The 23,124-nt window shown below is 36.0% G+C and overlaps 1 protein-coding gene across 1 annotated transcript in view; it reads right to left on the bottom strand.

Moving 5' to 3' along the window:
- CTNNA3 (catenin (cadherin-associated protein), alpha 3) overlaps positions 1 to 23,124 on the bottom strand; it is a 2,453,748-nt gene that overhangs the window by 1,600,821 nt on the left and 829,803 nt on the right. The gene's annotated exons all lie outside the window — the stretch shown is intronic.

Genomic DNA, 23,124 nt, shown 5'->3' with positions numbered 1-23,124 from the left:
GACTATGGGGATGGCATAGGATGGGGCAAGGGTTAGATCTGTTGTTCATAGAATTACCGTGAATCATAGGGAGAGCTCTGTTGGCCTAGTGGATAGAATGTTATGCAACCAAGCCAAAGGTAGGTGATTTTAATCTGCAGCCCTCAGGCCTGGTTTTAATTGTTTTTGGTCAAACATTCTTCTAAGTGGTATAGCATTGATCTTTCAATTGGCCGTACAGAGGTAATTTGTGGTTGTTATGATACTAAACACTGTGACACTGATGTGCCAAATGCGATAATGGTTACCCATGGTGGGAAATGTTTGGTGGATCTCCCTAATTAAAACAGGCTTGGAAGCAGAAGTGGCATCCCTTCCAAAATAGCTTGCCTCCGGAAACTATGAACTTTAAGAAACAAAGAAAGTTATACATATATAAGTACTTATTGTGTACCATCCAGTAGGAATCAACCCATAGCTGACCCTCCAGTAGATTTTCAGAGGCAGTAATCAAATGGAAAGAGGTTGTTCATCCTTCTCCGGCTAACAAACTGGAGGATTGGAACTGCATGTCTTCGAGATTGCCGTGCAGATTCTTACCTCCAGGCATGTGGGATGGAGCACTTACAAGTGGAAGACATCAGGGGAACTGGGAGGTACAGAATCTAGCAAGTAGCTTATGAAATTATAATAAGGCTTGAAGGATGGATAGTTACTTCAGAGAATATGTTTCATGGGACACTTTTTGCCAGCCCTCTAGACCCCCAGACAAAGTCAGATAATTATGCAACAGATCATTTTTAACTTTTTAAAAACAATGTTCTTGATGTTTATATGCTTCTAGTACATAATGGAAACTGGACAGGGCTGCTAACCATAAGGTCAGAGGTTCAAATTCATCAGTTAGCTACTTTGCCAGAGTAAATATAAGACACTTAGCCTAAGAAATTCCCTGGAGGATCACTAGCAGCTGGACTTGAGGTTATGACATGGATTTTAAGTTTTTAATACAGTGCAAAATATTTTAGAGTATTCAAAATTGAAAATGTATGTCTTCTTAAAAAAAAGCACACTCCATAAACACCAAACCCACTACTGTCAAGTTTTTGCTTTCTCATTGCAACACTCCATCTATTTCTAAGGCTATAAATCTCAACTGGAGGAGAGTGCCTGGTTTTTCTCTCATGGTGCCTTGTTGGGTTCAAACTACTGATCTTTTAGTTAGCAACCCAGCATTTACCCAAAACCACTAGGTCTAAAATGCAGACTGTAGTTGTTGTTGTTGTGTGCCATCAAGTCAGACCTGACCCAAAGATGACCCTCCAGTGAGTATTCAGATGGAGTCAATCACACAAAAGGAGAATGTTCATCTTTCTCATGTGGAACACCTGGTGGATTCGAACTAGTGTCTTTGAAAGAGAAGCTCAATGGCTTACCACTAGACTACCATATTAGGCTGCCTAATAGTAGACCATTGAAGCACATTTTCAAGGCATCTTCCCAAATGTTCTAACCAATTACTTGGATTAGAGAGAAGAGAAATCTTGGTTTAGACTGCTCAGTAGAAAACTATCACACTTAATCGAATAATTTTAACATTTGGAAGGAAGCATAAACACAACTTTTATTCTACTACACACTTAGAAATTAGGCAAAGTGCTGTAGCCATCACATTCCAATTCAAGGTTACCTAGAACTCCCTATTTTTGTTCGTGTGTTCTGTTAGTAACATCAGCCCAGTTCATGCACACGTGTGGATATGTGAGCACATTTTGGAAAGCTTAAAGGATGTGCTTTGCCAATCATTGATCTCTCTTAGCATTCTCTTATTGTTCAGCTTAATCACTTCTTTCATTAGTAGATTATTTCTGTTCAGGACATTACTCCATAAACTAAATGTTAGCAGTATTGCAAAAGGTTGTCTTATGCCCTAGACTCTCCTTAAATAAGATGTGACGTTTTAGTGGAAATTAGAACCATTTTATCAAGTCCATTTGGATTATCATTGATTTGTTAGGTAAGAATTTTTTTTTAAACTAAGTAAGAACTCTCTGCTGTGTTCCGAGGGACTTCTGGTGACCTCGTAAGTAGGGGTTGCACTGCCAACCCAAAGGCAGGCAATCTGAATACACCAGCTGCTCCTTGGCAGAAAGATGGGCAATCATTTCTCATACAAGTTACAGTCTCTGCAAACCTACTGAAGAGTCAGCTATGAGTTAGTTATAACTTGACAGCAGTGAGGGTTTTTTTGACCCAGCCTATCACTCCCTCTGGAGTCTTGAGTATGAAGTAAAGGCAGAGGTCCAAGGACATATGCACACGGATGGAAGATAGCTAAGGATGAAGCAGTGACGGTGCAACCTGAATGATTTTGTGTGATATCTAGTTGGTGTACTTGATAGATACTGAATGTCCCTTGGTGACTACTGAGTGAAGAGATTTCTATTTTTTAAAACGTTGGACAGAAGAAAAAAATGAGGATAATTTGATGGTTTGTTTTTTTGTTATTTTTTTTTTAAATTTGAAGTTAAGTGCTTTGTCTTGTCTTTAAAAGCATTGATGCAGGAAGATGTGTAGATCTGCAGCTGGTGATCACTGGACCTAGTTATGGATGACTAGGCAAGTGTTTAACCAGATGAAGAGATGTTTTGACCCTTTGAGGTAGTGTACACAGCTACACCCTGATGATTTACCCTGAACTATGCTTATAATACATGAGAATGATTGTATGAAGCATGGTATGAATGAAAAATAGTGTGAAACACAATGTATACAAACACTGTAAGCAAACTAATATAAAAGAAAATATTCCAGCTGGAGCAGAATCTTCTTCAAAGAAAGATGCATGCTTTTTTCTTCAGAATACAGGTTTGATAACGATATGCATTAGAAATTGGTTATCTAATACAGGTAGAAAACGGTATGAAGTATAAAGTAGCTTGTCTGCGTACTTTCATCAGTAGTAATTCATATACTTATTGTAAAGAGGAAGTTAAACCTTCAAATTATTTTTTCAGCTGCCTGTTAGATAAAATCTAAGACTCTGTTCCGCTCCTTATATGTTCCTGGTTATATGATCCTGAATGTCCAGTTAACCATCTATAAGACGTCTTTAGCCACATCAGGGGTGATGATCTTGGCAAGAAAGTGAACTCCCAGTCCAGGCTCTCTTAAAGAGCTCTGGTGGAGCAGTCTTAATTTGTTGCAAACTAAATCAGTAACGAGTAGCCAAAAGGCTGCATGTTTCAAGTGTTTGGGGAAGAAGGATAGAAGGATAGGGTAGAAGGATGGAAGTCACCTTGTGTGGGGATGTGAAGCCTCAAAGAACTGGTGGAAGGATACTATGAATCAGGAGTAGCCTATGATTAGGAGGTTAAGCACCCAGAATGCTTGGGCCAGAGAAAGGTCTAAATCTCATACCACGGGAAATAAGGCTTTGATATACTTCCAATGACCATGAGTCCTATTTCATCCAAAGGTATCACTGCCCTGGCAGTTTGACTTCTCTAACAGCTCCTCAGGAGTAAGATCGGCATTCTCCTTCCATGTGATTTTAAAAGCCTTTGAAAACTCATTGTAAGGTCAGTTTTGAGTCAGTTTTGAGGCAACAGCTATGCATGTATGCATGACATGTGTAAGTAAATAGGGTCTAGGGCATTTTGGATCTGGTTCAAAGCAGAGTTTCTAATAAGTAGGGCAGGTTTATTAAGAGAGGTGAAAGTAATTAAATTTTTCTACCGATTGAAAAATAATTTAATAACTCTATTAGGTAAAGTGACAGAAGCCATGGTGTCAGTTAACTGCAGACTGCTAACTGAAGGTCAGCAGTTCAAAGTCACACTCCGGAGAAAAGATCAGGGACTCTGTTACCAACCATAAAGTTACCAAAATGTTGGAAACCCTGTGATGTAGTTCTACTCTGTCCTGTAGAGCACCTGTGAGTGGGAATATGCGACATGGCAGTGGGTTTGTTGCTTTTTAATGGACACATGATGGCAGATAGTGAATCTCTATTTACATCAATAAAGAGGCAAACACACACCTCATACACATGAGATTTCAACCACAGTACTAAAGCTTTCAAAGGTCGTGAATAAATTTCAACTGCCTTATAAAATACTTAAGTCAGTCACTAAAACAAAGGTTATTTTCTTGCTTTTACTGTGTTGGTTTATATTTTGGGTACTGTTAAAGGTGTGGTTTTATGCATAAAACAAAAGAAAAAAGAAAAAAAAAACACCCCCAAACCAAATTATTGAGTTAGTCACATCTGGTCTCACAGCCCATATTCCACACCATTTCCTCTACTTTAACTAACTCTTCTCCATAAAGAAGTTTTGTAAACAAGAAGACTTCTAAAGTAATATTCTAGCATGAAATTCTATGATTTAGTGTATAAATACAATCCAATGGTTGTTATAAAGTAACCAAAAATAAACAACTTGTTTGAGTCCATTGTTAATAAAAATGGTCACATTCAAGTAATATGGGCCTTCAAACATTTTGTTTTTCTATAAGTAGGAAAAATGGAAGCAAGATGTCAGGTGGTTTGTAGAAGATGATAGAAAATATCAGTAGCAGAGCTAATAACAGAATTTTTTACTCTTTGGTTTATTATAAGGGGTACATTGTGCTTATCTCAAATACATTGAATTAACTTCAAAACTCAAGCTCTCTTTGAAGATTTTCAGGCAAATTTATCATTTTTCTGATAATTTACTAAGGAAATATTGTTATATAAAAATCACTAAAAGACTACCAAGGACAGGACTACTTACTACTAAGGCTCTTTTAGAGGATAGTAATGTAACAGTGCTTCTAAATAAATCAATTTATTAAAAGAAAATGTTGGCGATTTGAACTATGAAAATCAGCCTAGTAACTTTCCAGTAATAAAAAGTTGATTGAAATATACATTTTTCTGAACTCTAGTACCTTAGTTTCTCCTGAAAGTTCATGTAATTCTTGTGCTAAAGTTTACATAAATGATTGTGCTTCAATATGTCCTTAGTGTCATAATACATTGCCATGAAATCTTGGTGTCAGTAGAACAAATCTCAGGTTATTTGGGGTGTATTTTCCTTCTACCAGCAGCAAAAGCAAAATGTTTGCTTAATTTACTTTCCACATAATAATCACATTTTCATTGCTTTATATGTTAGTAATAATTATTTTAGCAATTACTTGGTAATTGTAGAATTCTATGGTTCTGAGTGTTCAAAAATCCCTGTTGTTTACACATAATGATAAATATTCATAATTTCTCTAAGATGTTTTCTAGTAAAATATAGAAAAATAGATATTTTTAAAAAATCTGTATAATTAACTAAATTATGTTGTTGTTGTTGTTAGGTGTCATCAAGTCAAGTATGACTCATAGTGACCCTATGAACAACAAACCTAAATCCTGTCCTCTCCTGTGCCATCTTCACCGTCTTTGATACGCTTGAGCCCTTGGTAGTCACCATGTAAGTCTATTTCATTAGAGGTCATCTTCTCTTTTTTGCTGCCCCTCCACCCTTCCAACTATGAACTTTATCATAAGTATATAAAACAATTCATTATTCAGGTATTCTCCATATAGTAGCTCATAAATTCCTGTATCGCTACAAAGTTTGTTGCCATTTTACAGGTGGAAAAAAAAACACCAGTTAAACTAAAGCTTAGAGGAAAAAGTTTAACTTGTTCAAAGACACACCACTAACAATTAATAGAGCCAAGATGTCAGCCCAGTGACTGGTTCAGAGCAGGCTTTGTTACACATTGTGCTACACCACCTTTCTCCTCTTTATACAGAGGAAACTTATGTACATAAATTATGGTTAAAATTCAAGTAAAAATAACCATCTGCTTTCTTGTGATAACTCATTTCAGCATCAAATAATATATATTTGATGATTTCTGAAATACTAGTTCAATTTACAAAATTTAAGAGAAAAAATAAAAGAAATACATTTATGGAGATTCTAAGATAAATAACAAGAGCTTATCATGAATGAGGCAAAAATAGCACCTACAAGTTTCTTTTTTTCTGATACCTAAAAGAGTATTAGGTATTAAACATCAAAATAGATGCTATTGATATTTTATTCATCTATTTTTATAATTCTACAAATTGAGATACCATGTTCCTTAGCAAAAGATTGTTCAAATCAAATGTCTATAAGCCCACAGCTCCATTATAGCATATCATAGTTGTTTAAAAACAACAGAATAGCTTGTTCATTTTTTTCATGCTTTTCTAGTGCAATCAGCCCATCTATTAATAGCACACACTGAATTTTAGCCTCATTTAATTCTACATAAACATTTCAGCTGTATACTGGAAAAACCAAAGCTTTGTTACTACAAACTCACACCTTTTTTTTTTTCTTTCTATTTCCTTTTCAGCACACTGTATAATTTCAAATGATTTGGAACTGCTAGCTTTTGAATTTCTTTTGAACTAAAACATCTTCATTTTCACTTGTATTACTTTAGAGTATTCCCATCTATGCACAAAGCAACAAAGACAATAGCTGTTTCCCCCAAAAGGCTGCTGGAACTCTTCAGTCTTAAAAGAATTATGATAACAAAGAAAAGAAAAAAAAAAGAATTATGATAACAAAGATATATTGGGGAGGGGTTTAGATTGATCTTAACTCTAAACAAAAGTTCTTCCAAAGGTATACTCTTCAAGTCCTCCTGGCTTTTGAGCTTCTTTTTATACTAAGTTCTGTTTATACAGTCTTCCCTCTGAGGAGTTCAAAGTACAGTTTGCGAGAGTACATTGCAGTATTCAAAAGCATTTTTGCCTTCGGTCTTAACCACACATATCCACATGTGCTAATCTTCCCTCACCACTATCTTTCCCCAGCAATAAGCACTTGAGAGGATTTCCCAAATGGTATTTTCACCTGTTCCTTGAATCTTCATAAGAAAAAAATGTCTCTAAAAGTAAAGCTGTACATTTTATAAAGAAAAGTACTAATAAACACTTCTACTACTTCTATACAGTACCTGATATGTGTCAGTGGTCTAATTATTTAACCCTTACAACAAGATTATAAGAAAAGTGTTATTATTTTCCTATTTAAGTAGAGTCACATAAAGAAAAAAAAATCATTTGCCCAAGGTCTCAAGTGATGTGACTGAATTTCAACCCCTCACAGTCTGCTTCTAGAAGCTATATACCCAACCTCTTCACTGTCGCATGGGCACTGATTCATAGCTGACCCTCCATTGAATTTCTAAGGCTATAAATTGCATGGAAGGAGAGTTGCCCATCTTTCTCTTGTAGATTTGAACTGCAGGAGAGTCATGGCCTTTGGGGTTTAAGTGTAGCAACTCTACAGACTACTGCTTCTTAAAAGGAAAAATAAACTGACATGATATCAGACCTATAATCAGTGCTTTTAATCATCCAGTTAATGCTAATCGCAGACCCTTTCTCACTAAAGTCAACTTCAGAGCAATTAAGATCATTTAATTCACCCACGTCTAAGTTTATTCCATGAAATAATCTGTCAAGCATTTAATCAGTCATTCATTCAACATGCACACAATTGGTGTATCTATCTTGTGTCTCAGGTGTGCCGTGTGATTGGGTTATATGAGTGAGAGCATTTGTTCCCCAGCGGACATTATTCCTCTTCCAAGATTTTCGTATGGGTTGAGAGCCACTGCGTCTCTCTAGCTTTCTGTGCCTTGCTTGATTCCTATGTTCTCCTGTCTTGTTCCAGGTTACTGACACCTTGCTTTTGAGTTGTTGCTCACTCGTGCTAACCATGCATGCATAAAGTATAACTGTTCCTCAGATTTTCAGAAGCAGATTACCAGATATGCCTGGGTTGGAACCACCAACCTTTCAGCAAATACTTAAGAGCTCAGTTGTTTGCACCAGGCAGAACTCCTTTGTCTCTGTAAACTCATCCAAAGCACCTGCTGGACTATATTAATCATCTCCCTGCTCAGATACCAAAAATGACTTTGTAGTGATTACATAATAAGGTTAAAACTCTTTCATATAATATGAAGTGCTGTTTACAATCCTATTCCCAATCTACTCACCAGACTTGCATCCTTGTCATTTATTCCAAATCCACATTATTCTAACAAAATAGGTCTCTCTGTAGTTTCCTAGTCACTCACTATGTGGTCATGCTAACATACGACCACATGACACATGGTCAATGACATTTCGCTTGATATTCTTACTTTGCTAATTGAAATAAATCTGCATGTCGATGCTCAGTAATCACAGTAGATCCAGTTCAAATATTAACTATTTCATGAAGCCCTAAATAAAGCCATGAGTTACTAGTGTTCTCTCAATCTTCAGAATGTTAATATGTACTTGTATCCTTCACTTATAGTGAGAATATTGTAGGCGCTTATTATCCCTCTCGAGATTTTATTTTTCTAACAGCAGGAAAACTTCCTTTCACATCTGCGTAATGGCTAACCCTTACATATCTTAATGGCTACTAACCTACATGTCAACAGTTTGAATCTACAACAGAAAAACCTGGAGATGTGATCCTTCAAAGATTACAACCTAAGAAAGCCTATGGAGAAGTTCTATTCTGTCCCATAGGCTTGTTGAGTTGGAATTGACACAATGGTAAAACACAAGAAATACACACAACTGTTCATTAAATATTTTCTATGACTAAAATGCATGCATGCACACACATTTTCAAGCACATAGCTGTGGTATTAGCATATTTGTTATTTTAAGGTAGCATTTTAGAGAACTGTCTAAAACGAAGCAAAATTGATGGTAAGACATTTAGTATGACATTCTAGCTGCATGCTAGGTTTTTTGAAGGTTGTTGTTGAGGTTGTAAATGGAGATACTTTTCACCACGAGATTGTTGTTGTTCTTGTTGTTGTTTGATCTTTAATTGGTGGGTAGGTGGCAACAAGAAAGTAAAGATTATGAGCAAGTAGCCCTTGCACTTAAGTATGAATTGGTACCTTCCAGTAAGGAGTACATTTGACACTCAGTTCTTAAGCTCCTATCAGATTCTTTGATATGTGAAGAAATTGCATTAGAAGGGGGAAAAGCCTAAGAAATAGGCTGTCAACTCACTTCTCTCAATATTAAAAATTTAGTCTTTCAATCAAATTAGGCTACATAACTGAGCACCATCAGCAGGACACATCACAGAAGTGATGTCACTTTATTGACCATTAATGTTATTTTAGATTTTCTCAGACTTTTTTTTAAATATATTTTTATTTTATACTGGTTTTATTTCAAAGTTTGTAGACATTATTTTTCACACTGGATCTTTCCCATTTCCTTTATCCACCCCTCCCTCTACCCATCAGATTGTGTGACCCTATGATTACCACTCCCCATCCTCACTCCTCTGCTTCTACCCTCCCCACCACTTGGATCTTCATACCTGTTTTACTAGTTCTCTATTTCCACAATATTAGTCTTATGCAGTATTTGTCCTATGATACTGAGTTAGTTCCTCTGGTATAATTGTCTCCAGCTGCTCCCAAGTTATGTAGCAATTTTTTAAATCATTGCTCTTGTGTGCTGCATAGTATTCCATCATGAGAAATTACCACAATTTCTCAATCCATTCGATTGTGGTTGGACATTTAGGTCGTTTCCACATTCTTGTGATGGTGAGTAACACTGCTAAGAATATTGATGTACTTAATCTCTACTTGTTTCTCATTTCTAATTTTCTCAAAATATGTTTCAAGCAATGGAATAGCTGGGTCATATGGAATTTCTATGTTCAGATTTTTGAAGAAACACCAAACTGCCTTATAGAGTGTTTGCACTTAAAAAAAACCTGTATTTTAACATGCATCAACATTTTTACAAAAAGGTGCTCATCCCTACACTTCATGTTCTCTATTTTATCTTGAACATTTAAATTTTCTAGATAATTTTGCTCTCATTTTCTGATTTCTAGGTAAATTTTCTTGCTTTTCATTAAGTAATAAAAGTCTTAAATAAAACTTTCATACAGAATTAGAGTTGTTTATCATGATGATAATGATTACTGCATTTGTTTCTTCTTCCTCCTTAATCATAACCTTATTTCTTTCTATTTTATCAATATTATTGCAGATATCCATCTCTATTAAGCTGATTTATTTTCTTTTTCTCTTATTTTTCAAGAATTCTGTATAAAAATAAATTTGGATAATTTATTCACCAAGGATTTACAAAGATGTTTGGTTTTTTTAATTTTAAGAAAAATAACAGTAATGGCAAACAAAAGCCTCAACCCTCATAGCGCTAATAACCTAATTATAGGAGTCACAATTTAAGCAGGGTAAAAGTACACTATATATAGAATGCTAGGAAGTTCTGATGGTTAGTAGTAAGCAGTTGCCCTGCCAATCCAAAGGCACATGGTTTGAATCCACCAGCTACTCCACAGAAGAACTATGGGCAATCTCTTCTCATGCAATTTCCTGCCCATGAAAATCCACTTGAGCACCAGCTATGAGTCAACTTATGATTCAATGGTACAAAACAGCATAGAATGTTGGCTAGAAATTTGTGCTACCAGAAAAAAAAAAGACAAAGCAGAACAGGATGTGACAAGGGGAGCTCTGGTGGCACAGTACTCAAGGAAGAGCATTGCTAAATTAAAGGCCACACTTCAAAGTGTTTCAAATGCATCGGCCGCTGCATGAGAGAAGAGAAGACAGTTTCCACCTTTGTCTTTTACAGCCTTGGACTAGTGCAGTTTCAGATATGAATCAGGTACTTTTCAATCACAATGAGGTTTTGGTTTTTTATTGTTTTTTAAAAATATTATTTCAATCAATTGAATGGAATGAAAATTTTTGGCACATTCACACATTGGAATACTATTCAGTATGTAGGAGAAATGATTTGGAAAAATTACTGCCTAACTTGGGACCGACTGAAGAGCATTCTGCTAAGTGAACTAACTCAGTCCCATAAGGCCAAATACTGTATAAGACCATTATTGTAGACGTGGATAACTAGCAAAACATGTATGAGCGCCTAAGGGGGAATGAGAGGGTGAGGATGGGAGGCAGGGGTGGTAATCATAGTGTCACACAGTTTCATGTGTGGAGGGAAAAGTGGGTAAAGGAAATGGGAAAGATCCAGTGTGAAAAAGAATATCTATGAGCTTTGCAAGTAAACCAATATAAAATTTAAAAAAATGTCAATATTATAAATAACATAATGACAATCTAACAAAGTGATCTCCCTAAGGGACAATAATTCAAACCAGAGCAGGAGGGAACATCATGCTTAAAGACCAAAAGGGTGTGAAGGTTCAAAAATAATCAAGGAGAACAGGGTGGTTCAAGCAGAGTGAATGAAAGAACATGAGATTTTTTGAGAGTACTTTTCAAAATATGTGTAATAATTTTTTAAATACTGATTTTATTTCATAGTAATCACAATTGTATAATGCCATTATTTACAACATCTTATCAAATCTCCCCCGTCCCCTCCTTACCCCTTTACCCTGCCCTGTCATTAGCTGGTCATTGTTCTCCCACATTCTCTCCTTTCTTCTCCCTGCTTCTCGACCCTCCACAGTTGTTTCTGTCTCGGTGTAAACCATTCCTTATTTTTTGAGATTATTGTAAATACTTCAGACTTAAGCCATTAGACAAGTTTAGAGAGATATTCCACATCTCAATGGATAGAATGGCTTTTGAAATGAGGATTATTGGGGGGAAAGGAACCTATGAATAATTACTAGCAAAAAATTGTAATTTAGATACATGCAGCTTTATAGTTGTATGTTTTGGGTGTCCCCCCCCCTTTTTAAAGAATTTTTATTGAGATTTTAGTGGATGTTTACAGAAAACTTGGACTTCCAATCATTCATTCATTGTTGCACATTTTTCTTCCTACCCACCCCCCAGTTTGTTTTTTTCTTTAAGAAAATTCTTTCATTATAGTACAATTTCCTCCACGACCACATCTCAATCCACTTTGCTATGCACTTTTTATCCTGAACTATTGCCATGCAAACAACCTAATCATATATTGTTTTTAGGTATCACTGAGTTAAGTACAACTCGTTGTTGTTGTTGTCCTTGTTATGTGCCATAGAGGTTGAGTCATTTGCAACTCATAGTGACCCTATGTACAACAGCCCTAAACCCTGCTCTATCCTGTGCCAGTCGCACTGCCTCTGACACACCCATCCCGATTACCCCAGTCACTGAATCAATGAGTACAACCCATAGCAACCGCTGATTTGAACCCTGTCCTATCCTCTCCCCTCCTTACAAGCTCTGACACACTTGAGGCCCATTGCTTCAGTCACTGTGTCAATCCACTTGGTTGAGGGTCTTACTCTCCTTTGCCATCCCTCCATCTTTCCAAACAAAGTCCCTTTCCGAGGAATCTTCTCTCCTAGAAACATGCCCAAAACATGTGAGACCAAGCTTTGCTTCCAAGGAGCACTCTGGCTGCACCTTCTCCCAGACCTATCTTTTTGTTCCTTTGTCAGTCCATGGGATATTGAGCACTCTTCTCCAAGACCATAGTTCAAAGACATCAATTCCTCTTCTGCCATCCTTATCTATTGTCTAGATCTCAGATGCATAGCTAGTTACTGAAAAGACAATTGCCAAAATCAGGCACACCTTAGTCCTCAAACTGTCATCATTGTTCCTCAGTAATTTGGATAGGTCTCAACTATATTAATTCATTTGCTCAGCAAAATTACACGGAGTACCACGTAAGTGCCAAACACTGTCAATGCAAAACAAAAGATATAAAAAGGGGAAAAAATATGATGGCTCATAACTTCAAAGGAATGTCTATCTGGTGGCAAATGCAAATAATTATTAGTGATTAAAATATTTTATGTTTTATCATTTAGATAAAGGAAATTATGCAGGAGAGTTGTAATCATAGTTGCATTTCAGGTAGATTGATGAGTAGAATAAATTTGAATGAAAAATACTGGAAAATAAAGTAGAACACTGGGAAAAAACTATGGTAAAAATGAAGTAACATAATAACAGAGGGTATGGAGCTAGGCAGCCAATTATGGGCCATTTTTAGAATGGAGTATTGACAGGACTTTATGATTAAATAGATGTGGGTGGTGTGAGAGTAGGAGGAATCAAGAATAACTCCCAGTTTTTTAACTTGAACAACTATATGAATGGTAGTTACAGTTAGTAAGTTCAGTTTAGGACAACTGGAAACATAACAGTAAACTCTCATTAATTACAGTTGATCACGTGGAAATAATTTGGATAATCTGGAGAGACTAACAGTTTCAAAAAGACATCAAGGGTAGAAAACCAGGATAATTACCTTTAAGCAGTGCAAAGAAAAATTAAGTTAAAATAAATAAGGAGAGACATAAAGAAAGTAGTTGATACAAAATTCAAAGAAATATTTTCTAGTTTATACTACCGAGGATGGTCTACTTACAATGACATCCTCATCATGATTTTTCAGTTGGCACTGGCAGCAAATATTTCAGAGCAAAGGTGTCGAATTTTTTGTCTGGTTTTATGGTTATTGTTTTCTTTTAAACTTTAATGAGGTATTTCATAGATGTGCCTAATGTAATACATTACTTGGTTTCTCTGGGCAGTGATTATAGAGCCAAGTAAAATTACATTCTTGTCAACTTCAACCTTTTCACCATTTATCCTGATACTGCTAAATGGAACAGCTGTGAGAATTTTGCTCGTCATGTTGTTGAGGCATGAGGGCTATCTTTGGTCTTCATCAATAAATGCTTCATATTGGCTTCATACCTAGCAAGCAAAGTTATGTAATCTGCATAACACAGTTTATTATGAGTCTTCTGATTTTGATGCAGGGAGTGGTAAGGCATTGTGGTAAGGGAGTGGCAACTTAGTGGAAGGAATTGTATTGTCAACCTTTAACCTAAAGGCATGTAGGTTCAAATCCACCAGCTGCTCTGCAGGAAAAAGATTGGCAATTTTCTCCCATGTGATTTACTGCTTTTGAAAACTTGCTGGAGTGTTAATTATGAGACAAAATCATGAGACTCAATATTATTAACTACTAAGAATATTATTTATTTCCTTTTAAGAAAAAATAAATATTTAAGAAAACTTGACGTTAAAGTACATTATAGTGTTATTTCTCTCAGTTGTTAAAATGTAGTTATTTTAAAATGCTCCTCAAAATTTTAATTGACTCCTTACCGGTGGGTGAGGAGGTGCACTACCCACCCAAAGGCAGGCAATGTGAATAAATCAGACGCTTCATGGGAGAAACAAGGACAATTATCTTCTGTGAGATTTACAGCCTCTGAAAACTCACTAGTTGATTTTCAACTCAGCAGCACACAACAACAACAAAACAGTTACAACCTCCAATTTAATATTTCCTATTAATAACAACAGCAGTGTCACAAGGAAATTAAACTGTGTTACAGAAGATGAAAACATGTGCCCAGCAATAAGAAAATCTGAGGCTACTGTGCAAGATCTTAAAGGTCTATATGCTTTTCAGAGCTTGTACTCATCTATGAAAATAAAATTAATATACATTCTGTTACCACATGAATTTAACAGATTATAAAATTAATGGGCCCGACTCTCTGAAGAACATGTAAGTATGTGCAACAATGGTAGGGTTGTGGGTTTGGTTTTGGTTTTGTTTGGTTTTTTTCCCCTTAGAAGACCTTTCACCCAGGTATTTACCAACATAGAGATGCTAAAAAAATTCCCTTTAAAATCTAAAATAAGAAAATATTTGAAATGAATATAGTGTTGATCCAAACCATATACTAAGTCATTGGCAGGACTGAATTTCTATACATTTTAAATATATATGTATCCTTTGCTACTAAAGTAATTAAAAGTAAATATATTAAATAAAGACATCATATATCTTTATGTATGCTATGCTAATACATCTAGAAGCCTATCCCATGAGGAGTTAAACAGCTAACATGCAGGCTGTTTGAATCTACCAGCCTTCGCAAGGGAAAAATATGGGCAATTTCCTCTTTTATTAAGATTTACAACCTTGGAAATTCAAGTGAGGGTAAGCAATGAGTTGATTGAACTCAATGATAATATGCTTTAGTTTTTTACTGTGATACATATAAACTTAGAAGAAATAACAAGTTGCTTATAAAAACTCAGATAACTTATAGCATGAACCCAAAGCATTCTTTTGAGAACACTTAGACATTGATTTTTAAAATATAATCAGGAATTAGAATATAATGTAGAGGGAACTATTGATAATAAGAGGCTACCGAACCATCATATATGCTTTTATTTTTACAATTTCTGCCCAATATTTGCTTTACAATAACATGTGACCAAATGTGTCATAGTGAGGTTATTATGAAACGACAAGCTACACTATTGCCATACTTAACATTATAACCAAAATTACAACTTTGCAAATTGTAACTAGATGAAAATTACAGGTTATACCAAGAGTAGCAGATGTATAGAAGACGGTGGCAGCTGTTATAAATTCTGAACATTATACTCTATGAAATGATATTTCAGTTAACACAATTGCTAAAGCAGATTATTCATTCTAAAAGCATTTTGGAGACAAACATTTTCCTACTATTAGAAAGCCCTCCATGTACAAATGTTGTTATGTTGTTAGGTGCTGCCAAGTAGTAGACAACTCATAGGGACCCTATGAATGAAAGATCTGAGCACTGTTTATAGAGTTTCCAGAGGCAAGCCATTTCTGAAGTGGATGCCACTCCTGCTTTCAAGCTTGTTTTAATTGGGAAGCTTCACCAAACACTGTCTACCATGGGTAACCATTATTTCACTTGACACATCACTGTCACAGTGTTTAGCATCACAGCAACCATGAGTTACCACTGTACAGCAATGCACAGACCAGTTCTACCCCATCTAGAAGAAAGTTTGATAAAAAAACAATTTGAACCAGGCCTGAGGGCCGCAGATTAAAAATCATCCGCTTGGTAGCTTAACTCTGTCTACTAGGGTATTGGAAATTTCAAAACTTCAGAGGAAATATATGTTGCCATTTAACTAAATAATTAAATTTCTACTGGTATAAGAAATGATTCATTGTAATTATTAGGTAGCTTTTTTTATACATACTATTTTTATGTCAAAAGAAAATTAGCATTATGTTACTAGCCATGCATTCTGAGACAATCATCTTAAAGTTAAAATGAAAATTAGTAAAGAAACTAGGGGGGAAATGAAATCTTAAATATGTTAGAAACTGGTAGCCACATAAAGAGCTGAAGGAATCATGATGCACAATCCATCTACAAAACGAAAAGTATTAGAAGTTAATGATCTACTTTAAAAAACCACATCTTTGCTTAGAAAATAATTTATTCATTACCTCTGCATGTATTAATTATCTAGGACCTATAAAGATTAATCTTCACATCAATAGTTTCAATCTGAATACTTATTTATGGTCAAGAGCCTAATAAATCAGTCAATCCATCACCTGTCATAAGCTTCATTATTTACCTAGGTGTTTGTTTCAGGAATGTCATTTCTTCCCTCATTGTATGGTTTGGCTGAGGGTCACTGATACTCTGTCCCTTCAACATCATTTTCAGAAGTACAATAAATTTTGAACTAGCACTCACTATACCAGTGTTTGCTATAACAGTAGAATTTTTCAGCCTCACCTTTTGCCAAAAATGTGGATATGAAATGAATCTCTGAGGGTATTCTTAAGATTCTAAGAATGCTAGCGCTCTCTGTGAACTTGACATTTCCTTGCTCTACATCTGGTCCCAAGGATTCCAGATAAGATGTTTTAATGTATGGAAGTCCTTAGGCATTTCCTCACACATAAGTAGCATGAAATTGTGTGACAGAACAAGAAGGACACCATGATTAATAATAGGTGAGGGATGGGCTGGTTCCCTAGTGGATAATGGGAGTTACTGAATAAATGACTTGGTGTCACAAATTTGATTTGTGACTGCAGTGAAAATTAAGAACCAGCACGCTGGTTGTGCTCCTCTGTGATATCTCACACAATCATTTTCCTAAGATTCTATGAGTTCTTCTGAAGAGATTAGATATCTAAAGATCATTTTAGATGAGCCGAAGAGATTATATATCTGTAAACTTTAATAACACAACATTTCAGGTCTAGACCTGAACTTGGTCCACTGCTCAATTCCCAGCTAACATATAGATAGGTTTAAGAGGTAAGCAGTTATACTAGGGAGTGAGGCACTCTTAAGAACTGTTACCGATGGAGAGCAGCAAGGCAATATTTGCCCAAGAACAAAGTTCAGGGTCTAGGAAGGGGGGGGGAGGGGGAAGAATCATGAAACACAGAGAGAAGTGGGATGAATGATACTGTCTGGTTAAGACTACTCTCACAGGCACCAAACCAAATGTGTATGTTCTGTTAAGTTGGGAAGCGGCTGGTTTAGTATTCCTTTCCCCAAATCACAACTGAAAATTTCAAAGAAGCAATATTATTAAGATAATGATATTATTGCAAATGCCAAGCTTTTTAGAAGATAAAACATTAACATTAAGGGTAAGGGGGGAAATATAAAATATGTACAAATATAATCCATGTAAATTTATCTACTTTTCTGCATATTTTTAAATATGCCACCCAGTTTTTAATGATACACAAAAATTAACACATTCTAGGTAGTGTTGATTAAACAAATATTCTGCACTTCAAGTAAGCAGATGAGAAAGACCTAGTTTGAGCCATCAAGGGCTCACAGTCCTTCTAAAGAAATAAGACGACTATACAAACATCCTCAAAACTTAGAAATATCACAAAGGTGAAACAAACACACAAGATCTGTTCTGAGATTAGAATTTTCACTATTTAAGACCTCTTAGCTACACAAATGGCACTTTGGTGGCCTAATGGCTAAAAAGATATAGTACTAAACCAAAGACAGATGGTTTGAATCTCTAAGCTTCTCCACAGGAAATAAACAGGCAGTGTGATTTACAGTCTCATGAAACCCAGTAGAAGGTCAGCTATAAGTTGGTTCTAACTTGACATCTAAATGAGGTTTTGGAAGGTTTTTGTTGTTTTGGTGTTTGGTTGTGGGGTTTTGTGGGGTTTTTTCACATTATCAAAATTTATATACCAACTGATTTAACAGATAATATTGAGTGCTTGCTATAGTATATAGTAGAATTTGATGATGTGTTGATCAGTAGAACAGTACTCCTATCCAATGGGAGATTAGAGTCGAAAAAGAGAAGGAAAACACTATATGGCACTGTAGTTCATAAAATGAAGTTACCCTGTGGTTCTGGATATGACAGGAGTTAGAGGTATAATGATTTTTTTCTCTCTCTTTGTGGTTAAAATATGTGGTGCCAAAAGACTGAAACATCTTATAAGGATGAAACAAGATGCATTTGGGAAACTGACAATATTTTAATGTGATTGAAGTTGACCTTAAGGTAAAAGTGAATAGAAAGATAAGAGAGAAAAAGGGAATAAGAGGAAGGAAAGTATTTTTAGTAATAAATTCAGAATTTATACTTTGTACATAAATTCCTTATTCCCTAAATGCCATTGTGTTGAAACTCTTCATTGGGTTCCTGAGGTTGTAATAGTTCGGAAGGTGGGAGGGAGGGTGAGATGACAGATCTTCCTTCAATGGAGGCATTTGTGGCTTTGACCCACCAGAAACACAGGGCCTTTGGGCTATCAGAACAATTCACCATAAACTACACCGCTGGAGCTCCCTATTATACACAAATATGAGGAAACTAATAAAAGAAGAACCTTTGGAAAATGTAGCATATACTTTGTGCACACATACTAAAAAGGGCAAACATAAATGTCAAAAGATCAATTAGGAAATTAATGAAACTTTGCAGGTTAAAAGCAATGAGGGCTTAAATTATGATGAGCAGCATTGTGATAAGGACAGAGACTCAGAGAATAAAGATGCTTACAAGGTCTATCAGCTGGCTGTAAGATACTCATACAAGAAAATATTGTACTCTGAACATTCTGACTTAGGTCAGTGACTGGCTGTTGGCATAATATGTGAATGTCATGAGGAAATAAGTTAAAAACATATCAAGTTTGAGATGTTCACTAGATATAGATTTTCAGATATAGAACTTGGGAGAAAAATGTAGATCCAGCAGTAGTAAGACATGGCCATAAATCACAGCATTTCTAAGAAGGCATTTAAGTTGAAAAAAGGTAATAGGTAAGACCTTGAGGACACCCAGTGCAGCCAGAAGCTAGAGAGAAAAAAGAGACTCAGAGAAAACTGAGAAGGAAAGGCCAGGGAGGCTGGGGAAAGGTAAGAGCCATAAAAATCCTCAGAATAAAAGGCCACGTGTTGGCAAAGTTAGTTGTCAAAGAATGAGAAGGAAAGGAGGCAGACTGAGCAATTTTTCTAGACTCAAATTGAAAGAGTTCATCAATGTATCTGCTGTCGGTAGTTGAATAGTAAATTGGAATTCAGATCTTTAGCTTCAATGGAAATGTGAGAAATTGAAGGTGGTTTAAGAGGAATGTACAAAATAGGGTTTGCCACTATTTCCTGGGACAAATTGGAATGGCAATGAAAAAGTTTTATAAAATGAAAGGTGAGCTGTGAGTCCCTAGTCTCAAAAAAGGCAGCAAGTGATTGATAGAGGACCACAGAAACACAGGTAGAAGAATCAGGGTGAAATGGGAGATATGTCACAAAGCACAGTTACAAATTATCTAGAGGTATAAAGCAAACTCTGGTGGCCTAGTGGTGAGGAATTGCATTGTCAACCCAGAGGCACACAGTTCAAATCCACCATCTGCTCTGTAGGAGAATAATCAATCAACTCCCATGTGATTTATAGCCTCTGAAAACCTACTAGTGGATCAGCTGTCTGTCCCAACTCGATGGTTTGCAACTACAGCAATAACAACATCAATATAAAGGCAAGCAGTTGAGGGAGTGATTTCGATATTGAGGCTGATTTCTCTAATGTGAGACATAGATGTACTGCCAACGTCCTCCCCATATTTCATCTACCTGAAGAGTGCCAAGAGATGTGACAACATACCACAGATAGTGCAAAAATAATGTATGTGTTCCACATCATCCATATAGACCAGTCGTGAGATATTCCATTCTTTTAGTTCATAGAATCCCATTAACAAGTAGCTGAAAGATGGCACTGCAACTTTTGTAGTGTCTCACATAGAGAAATGGTCTAAAAGAAAACTTTACCAACAAGTAGATTTTTTTTATCCACCAAAGCTGAATGCTGCTCAGCTCTTTTCTTCCCGTCTCCTTCAGCAAAGAGCTTATTTGAATAATTGGGGTTTTTTGCAGGAACATAATGCTGTAATATGTTGGGATTGCACATCTTTCATCAGGCTCACTGAAGTGCTGTTGACCCAGTCTGCCAGATCATTAGCAGCGATTCTTTGATAATACTTAAGACCAACTCTTATTGGGATGTCTATCCTTCAGTCTTTTACCACTCCAAAATGAATCGGCCATTTTATAGGCCTTTTCATCAATCATTGCTTTTTGTATTTTGTTCATCTTTTCAATATGACTTGTTTTATGCCTGCCAGCTCAGCAGCACTGGTTAATTGTGATATGTTGGAGACTATTTGTACACTTCTGGAATACTGAACATCCTGTTTTGTTGGCATTTGACAATGAGAATTTTAGTGGGAAATAATCTAAAGGTAAATTATATTTTTTTTTAATTTAAACTTCAAGGGTTGCCATAAGTCAGAATCATTTCATTGGCTTCTTTGCTAGTGTTTTATTGGTACCAGAGTCTCTGGGTGCTACTGATTAGTAGCATAGTCTGCTGAAAATCTAAAGGTTGGAAGTTTGAGTCTATCTACAGATGTTTTTAAAATTCATGGCTATCTACGCTCAAAAGCTTGGTGTTTGACATTCATGTGGGGCACAGTTTTGTTCTGACATGTGTGTTCACCACCAGATTAATTCAAGTCTGTAGCAACTCGTGATTCACAATACGTCAAGGTGGTCTCTTAATTTTTCAAAGAAGTTCAAAGAGAAAATTTTAAAGCATAAAATGGTATTTCTAAATCTCTTCAACCTGGGAAACTTAATCCATAATGATTAAAACAGAAAGAAAAATTTAGGGCTCAGCAGATTTTATAGTCAAAGTTCATTTTTGCAAGGAAATCACAAAACCCATTTCATTCTTGTCTAACTCACACAATCTTGTTATCATATTTTACTATCTAATGGTGGTGGTGGATCTTGTGTTATTTCAAAAATCATTTCAATACTGTTTATTTCTTACAAAAGTTATCTAGCTCTCAGATATGGAGATACAGAATAGCATTAACTTGTCGAAAATTAATAAAAATAGGCCTTTTAAAAGAGGATAAATGGAGTCAAAATAGATTGCCTAAACATAAAATGAAATGTTAGAAAGGCCGCGTTTGATGCTATCTGGAAAATTTCCCAGTTTCTCTATCAAGCTAATCTCTGTGAGTGCTCATTATGACAAGTGACAGCGTCTCGCAGTCCAGGGTGAGGCTCCGTATGACTCTGTCTTATTCTCGTTGACACAGACTTGTGTTATATTAAATTTGTGAAATGAATATGCAGTCCATGATAACTTCTTATTTTAATGACAGGCATGAATCTTTTTAAAAAAAACTCACAGGAATATGATAAGGATAAAGTAACTTAATAGATATTTTGCTCAGGGAAAAAACCATAACTCAGCATAGTAGAGCAGAAAGATAATAGTCTTTGGAGCCAAGAAGGAATTGGATCTAAATCTCAGAGACATCGGCTCTGCCACTTTCTAACTCTATGACCTCGGATAAGTTTCTTATTTCTCTTACTCTTCCTTGGAAAAATAAAGACAAGATGTCATACTTGACCAGGCCGCTCTTCAATTAGTCAAGACTCAATATTTAAAACCCTTGATTAATGCCTAGTTATATCAAGAAGATGGTTAATAAACAATAATTTTCCTCCCATAGCTCTCACTCTATATAAGGCAAATTACACAAAAAAATTAATACATACATATAACAATCAGGAAAAGTATGCTAATCTGGTAACTCTTAGATGTGTAATCAGTACAGAAATATGCAAAATGTTGTTATTGTTATTGAATGCCTTCAAGTTGAGCATGACTTATAGTGATCCTATGAACAAAAGGCCTGAAGCCCCTGAACAACTATCAACATTTATCAAAGTTTATAGATTTTCCAGAGGCATGCTGTTTCAGAACTGGATGCCACTCCTGCCTCCAACCCAAATAATAACCTTTTTAATTGTTCTACCACTATAAAGGAATCTCTAATGGCTTAGTGATAAGGAACAGTGTTTGCCAAAGCAAAGGTAAGCTGTTCAAATCTATCAGCTTCTCTGCAGGAAAAAGTTGGGCAATTCATTCTTGTGAAATTTACTGTGCTGAAAACCTGCTGAAGGCTCAGCTATAGATTGGTTCTGACTCCATTAGACATAACCACCACCACCAACAACAATATTTATTGACCACATATTTGTGATAGTAGGTTGTTGTTGTTAAGTGTCTTTGAGTAGTAGATGTCTCATAGCGACCCTATGAACTAAAGACCTGAACATTTGTATAACTTTCATCATTTCTCCAGAAATGCTACTTGGGAAGTGGATGACTCTCCTGCTTCCAAGCTTGTTTTAATTGGGGAGCTCCACAAAACACTGTCCACCATGGGTAACCATTTTCACATATGACACTTCAGTGTCACAGTTTTTAGCATCACAGCAACCACAAGTTACCTCTGTACTGTAAATGGACAGACCAGTGTATACCACTTAGAAGAATGTTTGACCAAAACAATCAAAACCAGTATGAGCATGAAAAACAAAAGAGAACAGCCTGTTCTCAAGGAGCTCACAGTTCACTTGGTGAGGAGGAAAGTAGCAGAAACCCTGGAGATCAACAGACAATTTCATTTTACTTATTTCAAATAGTTTTTCTTTTTCTTGTAACTGTATCTCCCTCAGGAACTTGTTTGTAGAGTCTGCAGTGTATCATTAGCTCTTCAAAAGTAGCTGCTGCTCTTTGGGAGAAAATGGTTCCTCTTCTCCCTTTCAGACTTATAGCCTGGGAACCCAATGAAGGGTTGCTGTAAGTTGTTGTTGTTGTTGTTGTTGTTGTTGTTGTTATGTGCCGTCGAGTCGCCTGCGACTCATAGCGACCCTATGTACAACAGCCCTAAACTCCGCTCTG

The sequence above is a fragment of the Elephantulus edwardii genome, unplaced genomic scaffold (genome assembly GCF_000299155.1).
Source record: "Elephantulus edwardii isolate Elephantulus edwardi_28Jun2011 unplaced genomic scaffold, EleEdw1.0 scaffold00074, whole genome shotgun sequence".
NCBI classification, from domain to species: domain Eukaryota; kingdom Metazoa; phylum Chordata; class Mammalia; order Macroscelidea; family Macroscelididae; genus Elephantulus; species Elephantulus edwardii.
Note: the sequence above shows the minus strand (reverse complement) of the source record. Positions and strands in the feature narration are given on the sequence as shown.